The sequence below is a fragment of the Blennius ocellaris genome (genome assembly GCF_963422515.1).
Source record: "Blennius ocellaris genome assembly, chromosome: 12".
NCBI lineage: Eukaryota > Metazoa > Chordata > Actinopteri > Blenniiformes > Blenniidae > Blennius > Blennius ocellaris.
Window position 1 is genome coordinate 20341550 of NC_137661.1, and position 11252 is coordinate 20352801.

Consider the following 11252-nt stretch of genomic DNA (forward strand, 5'->3'; position numbering starts at 1 on the left):
AAACCATACTAATTTACAAGACTGTTGTTAAGACTATTAACTTTTAACAGTGTGTACGACCTGACAAAATATGGAGCTCTCCAAGTACCACCATTAAGGCTAACCTGAACAAACAGTAGCGGAGGCTTACTCTATTTATCAGCGATGGACTTATTACTTCTATACTTATTTAAATGTCAAATTTCATGTTTTAGAATTTTTCCTCCTAAGTTTTGAACTATTTTGATATTTGATTGGAAATATAAAAAAATGTATGACTTTCCCCCACCTACCGCTTAGAGGGAGATCAGGTGCCACCGGTGTTACTCGTACCACAGTTTGAGAATCATGGCTCATGAAAAAAAAAATTATTACAAAATGACATTCTTATTCCTGTAATAATGGAAGAGAGATCATCTCATCTGTTGTATAACTCGCCATGTCACACAGTTGCATCTGAGATGATTCGACTTTAATTGGTCTGAGTTCATTAAAAAGCAGCATCAGGCCGAACTACACAGGCTACATCGCTGGAAGGAAGCTCTGAAATCTCTCAACACAAAAGAATACTGAAGATTTGTCCAAAACCTGCCATCAGTGAATCGACTGTATATTAAGTAGAATACTCGGTCACTGACAGTATATAAGAAAGTTCATTTGACGACACGAAATCTCTCACGATCTTCAACCGAGCCCATTATTCATTTTGCATTAAACTGTTTTCAAAGTACTTAATTTAATTTCACTTTATGAGTTTAACTCGCAGTATTTATGTGCAGCGTGGTTCATTTCCCCCATTAACCGAGATAATGTATTTATAGCAATTACATTGGGGGGGGGGGGGGGGGGAAATACACTTTTATTTCTATATTTGATTTCAAAACTACAAAGTGGTATCATCAGTTCGCATGTTTTCCACTAGAGCAAATCGAATTGGCAGGGAACATTCCTCTCTTCCTCGTTATTCCTGGCTCTACACTGGAGGATTTTCCTCCATTTCCTGGATTTTGGAAGCGCAGCTTCCATTCATTATGTTGGAGGCGTCCTGTTTCCTGGTCACATTGTTGCTATCCACGCTGAAGCAGCTGGATGCGGCTTCCTCGCCACTCAGAGAGAAATTGGAACATGAGCAGGCAACAGATGACACGCTCACACCCAGAGGTAATTGTAATGAGTGTGATACAATACACACACTGCGCTGAGTAATTGTAGCCTACTGCTGAAGTCTAAACAATACTGCGACAGAGTGCTTAATCAAGGAAAACAAAGAGACAGCAGTCAGATGGATTGAAGGGACAGAAATAGAAAAAATAAAACAGACAAAGTGGAACCATGGGGATTGACAGGAGGAAAGAAAAGATGTTATTTCAAGTGTGTGAAAATGAGCCTCTTTTGGATGCGATTTACATTCAAATCGGATGCTTAATTTTTGCCATGTTGCAGCACAAATGCCGGTTGGGAACATTTTATTCTACGTGGTTTCTCTGTGCTTACGTGCATTGCCGCAGGCAGATGGGATCTGTTCCACAAAGTCAGTTAAAAAAAAAAATCAAATGTCTACTTCATGTCTGTAAATTCACCTCCAGTCTGAGACTGTTTTGTGTTTGTATATTCTGACGCCCACCGGTGACATCTGACAGCTTCTGAGACCTCCAACAAACTACTCTCAGGTATTTTGAGGTATTGACGAGCGCAAAGTCGTTAGAAAAGTGGAGGAAGGAGCAGGTGAAGGCAGCACACCCACATTGGAGAAAGCCCGAATGCCTGATAGCTGGCAAGCGAGAGTCGCTGTTCCCCCACCCCCTCCCCCCCACCCCCAACAATGTGAGCGAGTCAGGGCAGCGAAAGAGCAACACAACACATCTGCTGTGTAGGTGGCAGAATAAATGTCCCAGAATGCAGTCTGGCTGCCCTCTGACCTCCCTGTGGAGTGTTGTTCCAAGTGGCTCTTTCACACTTCCGTTTCTCGGACACACACACACACAGCAGCTGCTGTAGGAAAAGTGTGTGTGTGTGTGTGTGTGTGTGTGGGTACGGTTGTGGTAAAAGTTGCCATGTCCTTCCGCTGTGCATTAATTATACATGTGGCATGTGGGTGTCTGATTGAAATGAATATTTTACTGCTTTTAATCACTGCCATTGCCAGAGTGATGGAGCATCTGGCTGTGTTACCTGGGTAATTAAAGATGCTGTCTCACTCGCGCACGCGCCCCGAGTCTCGGAGGTTGTGTCTGCAACTATGAGACAGAGGCACTCCAGAGGCTTACTAATGAGTCAGAATTAGATTCGAAATGTTTTAAAGCAATGGAGCCTGTGGAGAGGTACACACCACTCATTGTTTACTTCGCTGCCTTCTGAGAAAAGCAGGGGGCTTTTCGAAAGCTCCAGGAGACAATGGACTGTGGACCATCAACCTTCCCGTGGCTCATCCAGCATGTGGAGTGGTTCTTTGTGGGTTTTCTATACGTTTTCTGGGTTTTCTACTAAAATACAAATACATTTCAAGGTAATTGATTACTGCAAAAAAAACACACCAAAAAAATGTTGATCTGTTCAGAGTGTACCCGCAATAAAGTTGAATAGAAGATGGATTTTAAATGGACAGGTAGATGATATTGTAAATAGTTTTTCATCCGTACTGAAATTTCCCTGCTGTGTCATTAATAATAAATCCCTAATAAACCACTTGCATATTTGCAACCGTTAAATAGCAATGAGAGAAAATTGTCCCAATAAGGTTTATCAGTCGTCTCTCTCGATGAACTCCGCCGACTAATATTTGTGCTTCCTCTGTTTGAGACTCCTTCTGAGTGTTCCTCCTCGCTAAAAATACCTGGTACCAACGTTTTATTTTTAGCAAATAGGGCAAAACTGCATTTCTCCAGGAGGCTGAAGTTAGTTGCTTCTCTTTGCTGCAATCTAATGTCACTTGAAGTAGGTTAATAACACAGTCCTTTTTTTAGCGGTTGTCTGGCGCAGTCTCGATGTGGGCTAATGCTAAAGTTAAAGCTGACATCTTGGTACAATACAGAGGTACTCTGCATGGTAATATTTTCTCCTTTTTATCTTTTAAAATTAACTAGAAACCCCAGTTTTAGAACACAGTGCTATTTTGGTTGAATTGTTTAAACATTTTATTGGTAAAATAAAACCTAAAGTAGAGAATTATTGTAATAGTTTAAAAATCTAGGCATATTTTCATTTTGATGCCAGTAGCATGTTTTGTCCTGTGTCACTTCAGCTTAGAAGACTAACTGGTGGAGTGTCATAATAAATAATATTTTCCTCCATGTAAGCATAGAGGAGAACATGCAAATTCCACATATAAACCCCCCCAAATGAGACATTATAACAATGAACAACTGCAGCTCCGTGTTGCAGTCGTCACATGTATGATTAGTTTATGTAGTTGAGCATGATATACTGGATATACTGAATAGAAGTTAACACATTTGTAAATTAAAATTTAACCTAAGTCTGGAGTTGAAAAAATAGCGAACAAATGAATGCATTTTTTTCCCCCCACAAGCTCTTCGGGTTGAGGTTCACCGGGGAACTGAGCTTCCGCATGAACACCAGTAAAGAACAGGCACAGGGTCATCAAGGCTATCTCTTTCAGCACACGATACTGGTCCTCCTCTAATGGCTCCTCGTGTCTCCGTCTGTCTTATCATCCTGATCTGAGCTCCGGTGTGTGTGTGTGTGTGTGTGTGTGCGTGTGTTCATGGTTGAACTGGTAGAGGTTTTTATAGTCTGGCTGCTCTGATGCTATTAGAGATTAGGATGTTAACACAGTCCCTCATCTGACTGCATCGATCCCAACGCTCACAGTGGAATCGCATTAATACTAACAACGTCAGGTACAAGCTTTGTAGCTCTCTTTACCCCACTCTCTCTCTTTTTACATCTGCTTCTCTGTCAGTGTTGATTTAAATTTGAATAACCAGCTTTCTTCCCAGTCTTTCAACAAGGAGAGGGTGCGATTTAATGAAGGGAACGAGGGAAGGAAGATTGCAGAGGCAGAGGGGGAGACTACAGGATGTGGAAATGAGATGAGATGAGATGAAATTGTTTAAATCTGTCTTCCTCAACCACTTTGACACTAGTTGCTTTCAGCCTGGAGAGCATACTTCAAGTCACAACTCAGGCTAAATGTATAGGGAAAGTGAAGTCTCCTTTTTGTGTCAGTCAGAAAATTGAAAAACATGCAGCTGTTTACTGAAGGACAGGCGATGTCAAAGAGAGAATTTAGATTGTTCACAGTGCAGTTCGTGAATTGACTTCAGAGTCCATCCTTCCAAACACACAGAGGATGTACTCTGTTTTTTGTTTCACAATAAGGAGCAACATTGTGGAATAGGATTTAGGATTAGGTCCTGACTAAGAAACAACAAGGAGTGTTTATTTAAAAAAACAACAACTACAAACCGATGCTTTTTATTTGCTGCATCGTCATTAATGTCTCAACAAAAGCTACAACAGAAATTATTTACTTTGCACTAATTCCAAAAAATCAGACTTCAATAAATGTAAACATATTTTCATATCCAGTATTCCGTACATACATTTTATCTAGTGAGTTTGTGTACCAACTGCACCTCCACCAAGGTAAAGGTAGTTGAATCATTGTAGTTCCCCAATGATTCCCTTACAGTTCAGAAGGTTTTTTTTCTGGTCAGAGAAATGTTTAATACACAACACTAAACAAAATAACTACATACTAGTTTCCATCTCTGTGTCCATCAGTGCATTATACTCTTCTGCTCACCTTGTCTGTGATCTCTGTGTATCAATCGGAACAACGTGGAAGAGTAAAATTCAGACCAAAACACCGTCAGTCAGTGTCTGCCAAATTCGACAAACTCTGACGGGGCCTAGTTGGATGTTTATACCGAGAGGATGGTTGCCTCCGCCAAGCACAGCAGGTGGGTTTTGATGATTTTTGTCTGTAGAGGAACACCTTCATCAGTGATGCTAATGACTTGTGAAAACTTGAGCTTTCATTGATCTTTCAGCAGCATGACCCACTCTCAGATGTTAGTGCCGGGAAAATTAACCAGATCTGGGATAAGTCTGACGCACACTATTTCTGATAGGCACATTTATACAACACCTTTAATGGTTGATGTCTAAATATTTCAAACATGTAAATACCAGAAGATTAACAGAAAACAACCAATAAACCCATGTTATAGATAGCTGTCTCTGTATACATGTTTGAATACAACTTTTATTTAAATGTTTTTAATCTAACGATTGTTTTACCAGGAAGTCCCTTGAGAAAAAAATAAATACAAATTTCTGTCTGGCCAAGAGGCATACTAGAGCAATCAAGCTCCATTATGCCTCTGGCTGAATCTTGTGTGATAAATCTATGTATACAGGTTTTGATAATCCATCGACATCCCCAGAGTACTCTATTTGTAAATATAATATAAACGTTATTCAGGCTGTGCATTTGATGTGCCTTCATAAATTGCTCTTGATAATGTTTTACACTTTCCGGCATTGTACGAGTTGCCTCACAACTGTTGCCTCACAACTAATATAATGCGATGATCATTAAGGTTTGAAGAACTCGTCCACTAAAGATGTCTTAACGTCTTAATAATGTAATTCTCTAGAGGGTGTTGGACCAATATCGTGTCTGCAGAAATGTACCAAACACTGCTGGTTTGTTTGTGCCCATGAGCCACAATTTAACTAAGCAGTCCAGCCTCATTCCGCCACACTGGAGTTTGCAATTACTCTGATTAGAAATTCCCTCAAACTGATGGGTTTCCATTTTTATTGTGGATCCAAAGCTCAGTGTCAAGAGTTTTTTTTTTTTTTTTTTTTAACACAAGCAATGCCTTGGGTCCTTATAGTCTAAGAGGCTTCTGTTTTATAGTAAAAAAAAATCTGTCACAACCACCTTACGACTTACTGAGCTGCCTCTGCGGTTACATGACTGGTCCAGGGTGCACTTTTACTAACTGTAAGGTTGATTTCGGGTTTTCAGTTTTGATATAAATATACAACAAAAAATCAGGACGGGATTTTGCCCCACAGCCAATCAGAGGAGAAGAATGAGGTTTAGTAAACCAGGAAGTGGAGCACTCTGATTTTCTCAACTTCGTGTCGGAGTTGATTAATTAATGTGGTTAAAAATACAACCTGCATTGAGCGTTCCCTAAATCACTGTCCCTGCTGTTGTTAATTTAATAATATACGTGAGCTGACTCAAATCCACCAGCAGTCATGAGGCATTCACGGACTCTGTCACCCTGATTGTGCAATCGTTAAGCTGCAGCAGCATGGACACTATGGACATGGACGAGCTACTAACTTTGCATGTACTGGACTTTGTACTTACATTCAGAGATTCGGGGATTGTTGATAAGAAGTATCTGCAGAGGAACTTCATTTCCAACCAAGGTAAGAGTCTGCCCCTCAGTCCTGCACGTCTTCCTGTGCGTGATTCGATTATAACTGTTACTTCATTATATAATGTTTTAAAGTTGATTGAATACGGTTTCAGATGGACTAAATGAAGTACTGGTTCAGAAATGGAGTACTTACAAGATATAAACATTTATTGCTTAAAAAGAGATCATAACTTAACCACAGTTTCTAAACTTAGCACAGTAGGTAGATATAAATTTTAATTATCTAAATATATGTAAAAAAAAATACATGGAAATAAGATGACTTGACTTGAAGCTTAGGACTTTAGACTTACTTAAGATTTCCACATGTGTCATCACACATAGTGGGCATCATAGTATGATAATTTAAATGGTTTAAAGACCTCTTACAATAAAAGTGAATGCAGTGGAGGAGAAGCAGGTCCTCATCCAAGGCAGTCAATGAGGAGTCCACTTAAATAATGTGTTTCTACTTGTATAAGTATACAAGTCTCCTTACTGTGACAAGTCTGCGTGCACAGCAGGCTCGATAATGTTTTTCAACACGTTCCACCACAAACAAACAAATGAGATGAAAGTCACTGGACTGTAAACAGCAGGGGTTGTTTCTTACAGATGAACCAAAACACACTATGGACGAATAATGCATGTTAATCACATTCACGCTATTCAGACACACAAAGCAAACTCCTCAATCCTCGAGGGCTGACATGCTGTAACTTCAGATGAGTTCCCTGTGGTTCACGTGGCACAAGTGCTGCAGGGCGGGTTCACGCTGTCACTCAAACTTGCCATGCATGTGTGTCCTGTGTGTTTTTGACACCGCAAAGCTGCTTCCATATATGACGTTTCGATTTTAAACAAAAGGCACACCGAGAGGGTCTTTGCCTGACGGCTGATGATTCGGTATGACATTTGTGGCACCAGTAGGCAAGGTTGCCATCAGCTGATCAGGTCTGGTTCCCCAGAGACTGGCATTGATCCATCATGTCAACCCAGGTCAAATCAGATCAACGTCATCCTACTCAGTTACAATATCCCCCGAAGCAGGAATACCTCAATGAGAAAACTTTCAACATCACTTATAGAGTTTATGTTGCTTTTTCTTTCATTTTACCTTCTTGCTTAGTCAGGGGTTGTAATTAATGGAAGTTGATTATGGTTGCACATTTTTTTTTAGAGGGTATCTGCAGATCATGACCCCCTCTAGTGGGTATAAGGCCTGCCAATCAATCTGCCATAGCAATAACAAAGTGTCACAACTCAATTATAATGTGTTGTATACTTTGCAGTCACAGTATGGATAGAATAGAATTGAAAGTTGTTAATTGAGCCAAGAGAGAAATTGTTTTGTTTGAAAAAAGTCTGCTAAGCACTATAAAAAAGGCACATTGTATAGAGCATACAAAAATATACTGAAAAAATGTATTTTTTTTTTTAATAATAAAAAGTAACCTGAAATTATGAAAGTGCTTTACCCCATTGAATAAACATTTAATGGTTTAAACAATCCTACAAATGTTATCCATTCATCCATCTTCATTACTACACCGTCCATCATGAGTCACTCGCACTAAAAGGCGATTTCAGAGTTATCTACTGATTGCAAATGTAAATTTGTGCACTATGGATGTAACTGAACAAACACACATGGAGCACATATGCATTTCACATAGAAGAGTTCTAAAACCTCGACTTGAGGATATGGCGAGGGATATTCTTATTGTGAGGCAGGAGTTTTAATCACTTTACACCACTTTGCATCCCTGCTATAAATGCAATGACTGCTGTACATTCGAAGAGAATAGTTACAAGGTAATATCTTCATTTGGCTCAAATTGGCTGAAATCTGGTCTGAGGTTGTCATTTATGAATGAGGAACACTAATAAGCTTCAGGCTAATTTGTGCTGCATGGATTTGGACAACAAACCACAAGGTTTCCGCAAAACATGCTACAGGTTATATTTGTTCTACAAATGAATTCTGTCAGTTTTTTTTCTTTGTGCTTTGTTATTTATACATTTTTGTTATTTCATGTCTGAACAAGAAAGGCACGATCTGACGAGTCTTGGTGTTTGTTGGAAATCGGGACTGACTGGAGGCATTACCGTCTGAGAGAGTGTATGTGCATCTGCCTGCTTACAGCTACTTACGAGGGATATTAAGGGGGATTAAGCCTGGAATAAATTTGAATAAATTCACATTAATCCTTGTCCGTTTGTTTCTGTGACATTTGTTTTAAATTTGACATTATAATTCCAGCTCACTGCTGTGGGGAACCAGCAGATCGTCGTAGGGAATCTACTGTTGCCTCAGGTTGATAAAGGAGACATGGTAGCCAGCACTTCGGTGAGTGCATGCTCTCTGTTGGTTTGAGTGCAGCTCAGTTTTTGCAGGTTGTGTATGTACAATTAGTCATTTTGCTACCCAAGGCTGGCAAAGAAAACCAGACGGAGCCCTTATTAAACCAGAACAATCGCTTGGATTAGGCCTGAAATTCCTATAGATCTTCCAAGAAAAGGAAGTTCCAGTGTGCTGGACTTTGTTGGAACAGAGGTTAAAAACTTGTGTTTTTCTTTCTTTCACATCTTCTCTCTTCTCTTCTCCTTCAGTCGTCCTCCAGGAAAACCCCATTTATCCATACATCCATCCGTGCTCACTCACCCTAAGTAGCGCTGTCTATTTGCTGTCTCGTTGCCGTGGTTACCATTATGCTTCCTGCCTGCTCTGGTTTGAAGGACAAAATAGTGATGAGTAGTATTTAGGGTAAGAGACGGAGGTAGGAAGATGGAAAAAGAGAAAGGAGAATAAATGCAGGTTTAAATGCATGTTTTCTGCATTTGCTGAAGATTTTATTTTTTGGTGCATGCACACACACACACACACACACACACACACACACACACACACACACACACACACACACACACACACACACACACACACACACACACACACACACACACACACACACACTGTCTTCGATCCCCCTCCCCAGGGTTCCAGTAAAGGTAGAAAGGCTGCTGTATACTAACACTTCTCTTGGCGTCGGATGTTTAGCTCGAGCTGCTCTCATTTCGAAGCTGATCAATAACAGTTGGTACAATCTTCCCTCTGGTCTCTTTGGGATAGACTGTGGAGTTGGACAGGACTGCACCAAACAAATAAGTAGGCATCAGGCGTGAGATATTCTCAGTCGCAGTGCTGCACCCTGTGTCACAATACAAGAAAAAGCGATTTGCTCTGAAATCAGATCCAGAATTTCCCACGTGCAAATGTACATAACAGCTTTTGTATGTTCACATAGTTTTTTTTTTGGTATAAAGTCGTCAGACTGTCAGAAATTAGACTAAAACCATGGATTTTATTTAGCTGACCTGGTTAGAGAAAAAGGAGGAGTCACTCCTGATTAGTAGGGAGAAAGATGTATGTGCGTGTGTGTATGTGTGTGTGTGTGTGGTTGAGATATATAAGCAGCAGAGAGAGAGAAGGAAGGAGAGCTTAAACTCAATCCCTTCTCCGCCACACCACACGCATCACTCCCTCCACTATATGATTCTCTCGCCGCCTCTCTTATTGTACGGTTCTTAGGGCCTTCCTTAACTTTTAATACGACTCTTTAATAAGTCCCCAGATCATGGCTTGGTCGGTCAGGGCTTCTATTTCAACACAGCTCTGCTTAATCTCACTCTAAAATAGATCCCCCCCCCCCGTCTCTGTATTTCGCCTCAAGATTGTAAAAGTATTTAATAAACTTCTGGGGATCGTGGAAGGTTGCATCGCCCTCTGTGATATGTGTGAATGAAGCCGTTTGCAAAAGGTATGTGCGACTTGGGATATCGCACTTTTATTATCATTAAGGAAGATCAACTGTAATGTTGTGAGATAAAATGACTTAGTTGTCAGTGATGAAGGGCATATTTGACAAAGAGGTGAAGTCCTAATGAGACCATGATGTGATACAGCACATAAAATGTCTATTTAGATGGTGATATATTTGTCTTTTCTGATTGTACCCATTCAGCAGTTGTGTCTATGTTCATTCCCATAACCTTCAGCCTCACATTAACCGAAACGTGATTTAAATGTAAAATCTGAACGTCCTCATGCGAGAACTTGACGAATAGTCGCAACTATAAATACATGGGCATCAAACCTGAGGCCTGCCAGACGGTTTATTCATGAGCTTACATTGTAAACTCTAAAACTTTACATTTTCAATCAGAAGAACTACTGTTCTATTTTTTTTCACCTGTGGACACACTGCTTAGACCCAAAATGAGAGATAAGTTATGTAATATCAAGAACCATAGCAGCTACCTTATTATTTTTACCATCCAAGGGAGTTATAACATGCAAGCTGAAGGACAAATCATGTTTCTCAAGAAGATTTTAATAACATTTGTCTGAAATGAAAGTGTTCAGAAAGGATTACAGATCTTTTAAAAGAACGAACTCCAGTTCTTTTTTTTCTTTTTTTTTTTTTTACATTGTTGATTGAAATAGAAAAGAGAATACAAACCACATTAAGTGGACATCCTCTTGGATATTTCATTGTATTTTTCACAAGGAGCATCTGTTTCATTTTGAAATTGTACTTATTTTTCTTTAAAAAATGTCAACTTGTGCTCAGGGATGTTCGAATACCTTAGAAAATTTTGAAATTGTTTAACAATGTACTCATACCTCGATTCTATAACAGAACAATTTGGAGTTGTTGGTATTAATAGCTTATCATGCAATGTATTTACAGGTTCAGCCCACTCAAGATGAAATTAGATGAACCACAATGGGTTTGACAACCCTGTACAAATAATATTGTGGGAAATATGGCTGTGTAAGCACATTTCTATCTGTTCAACTTG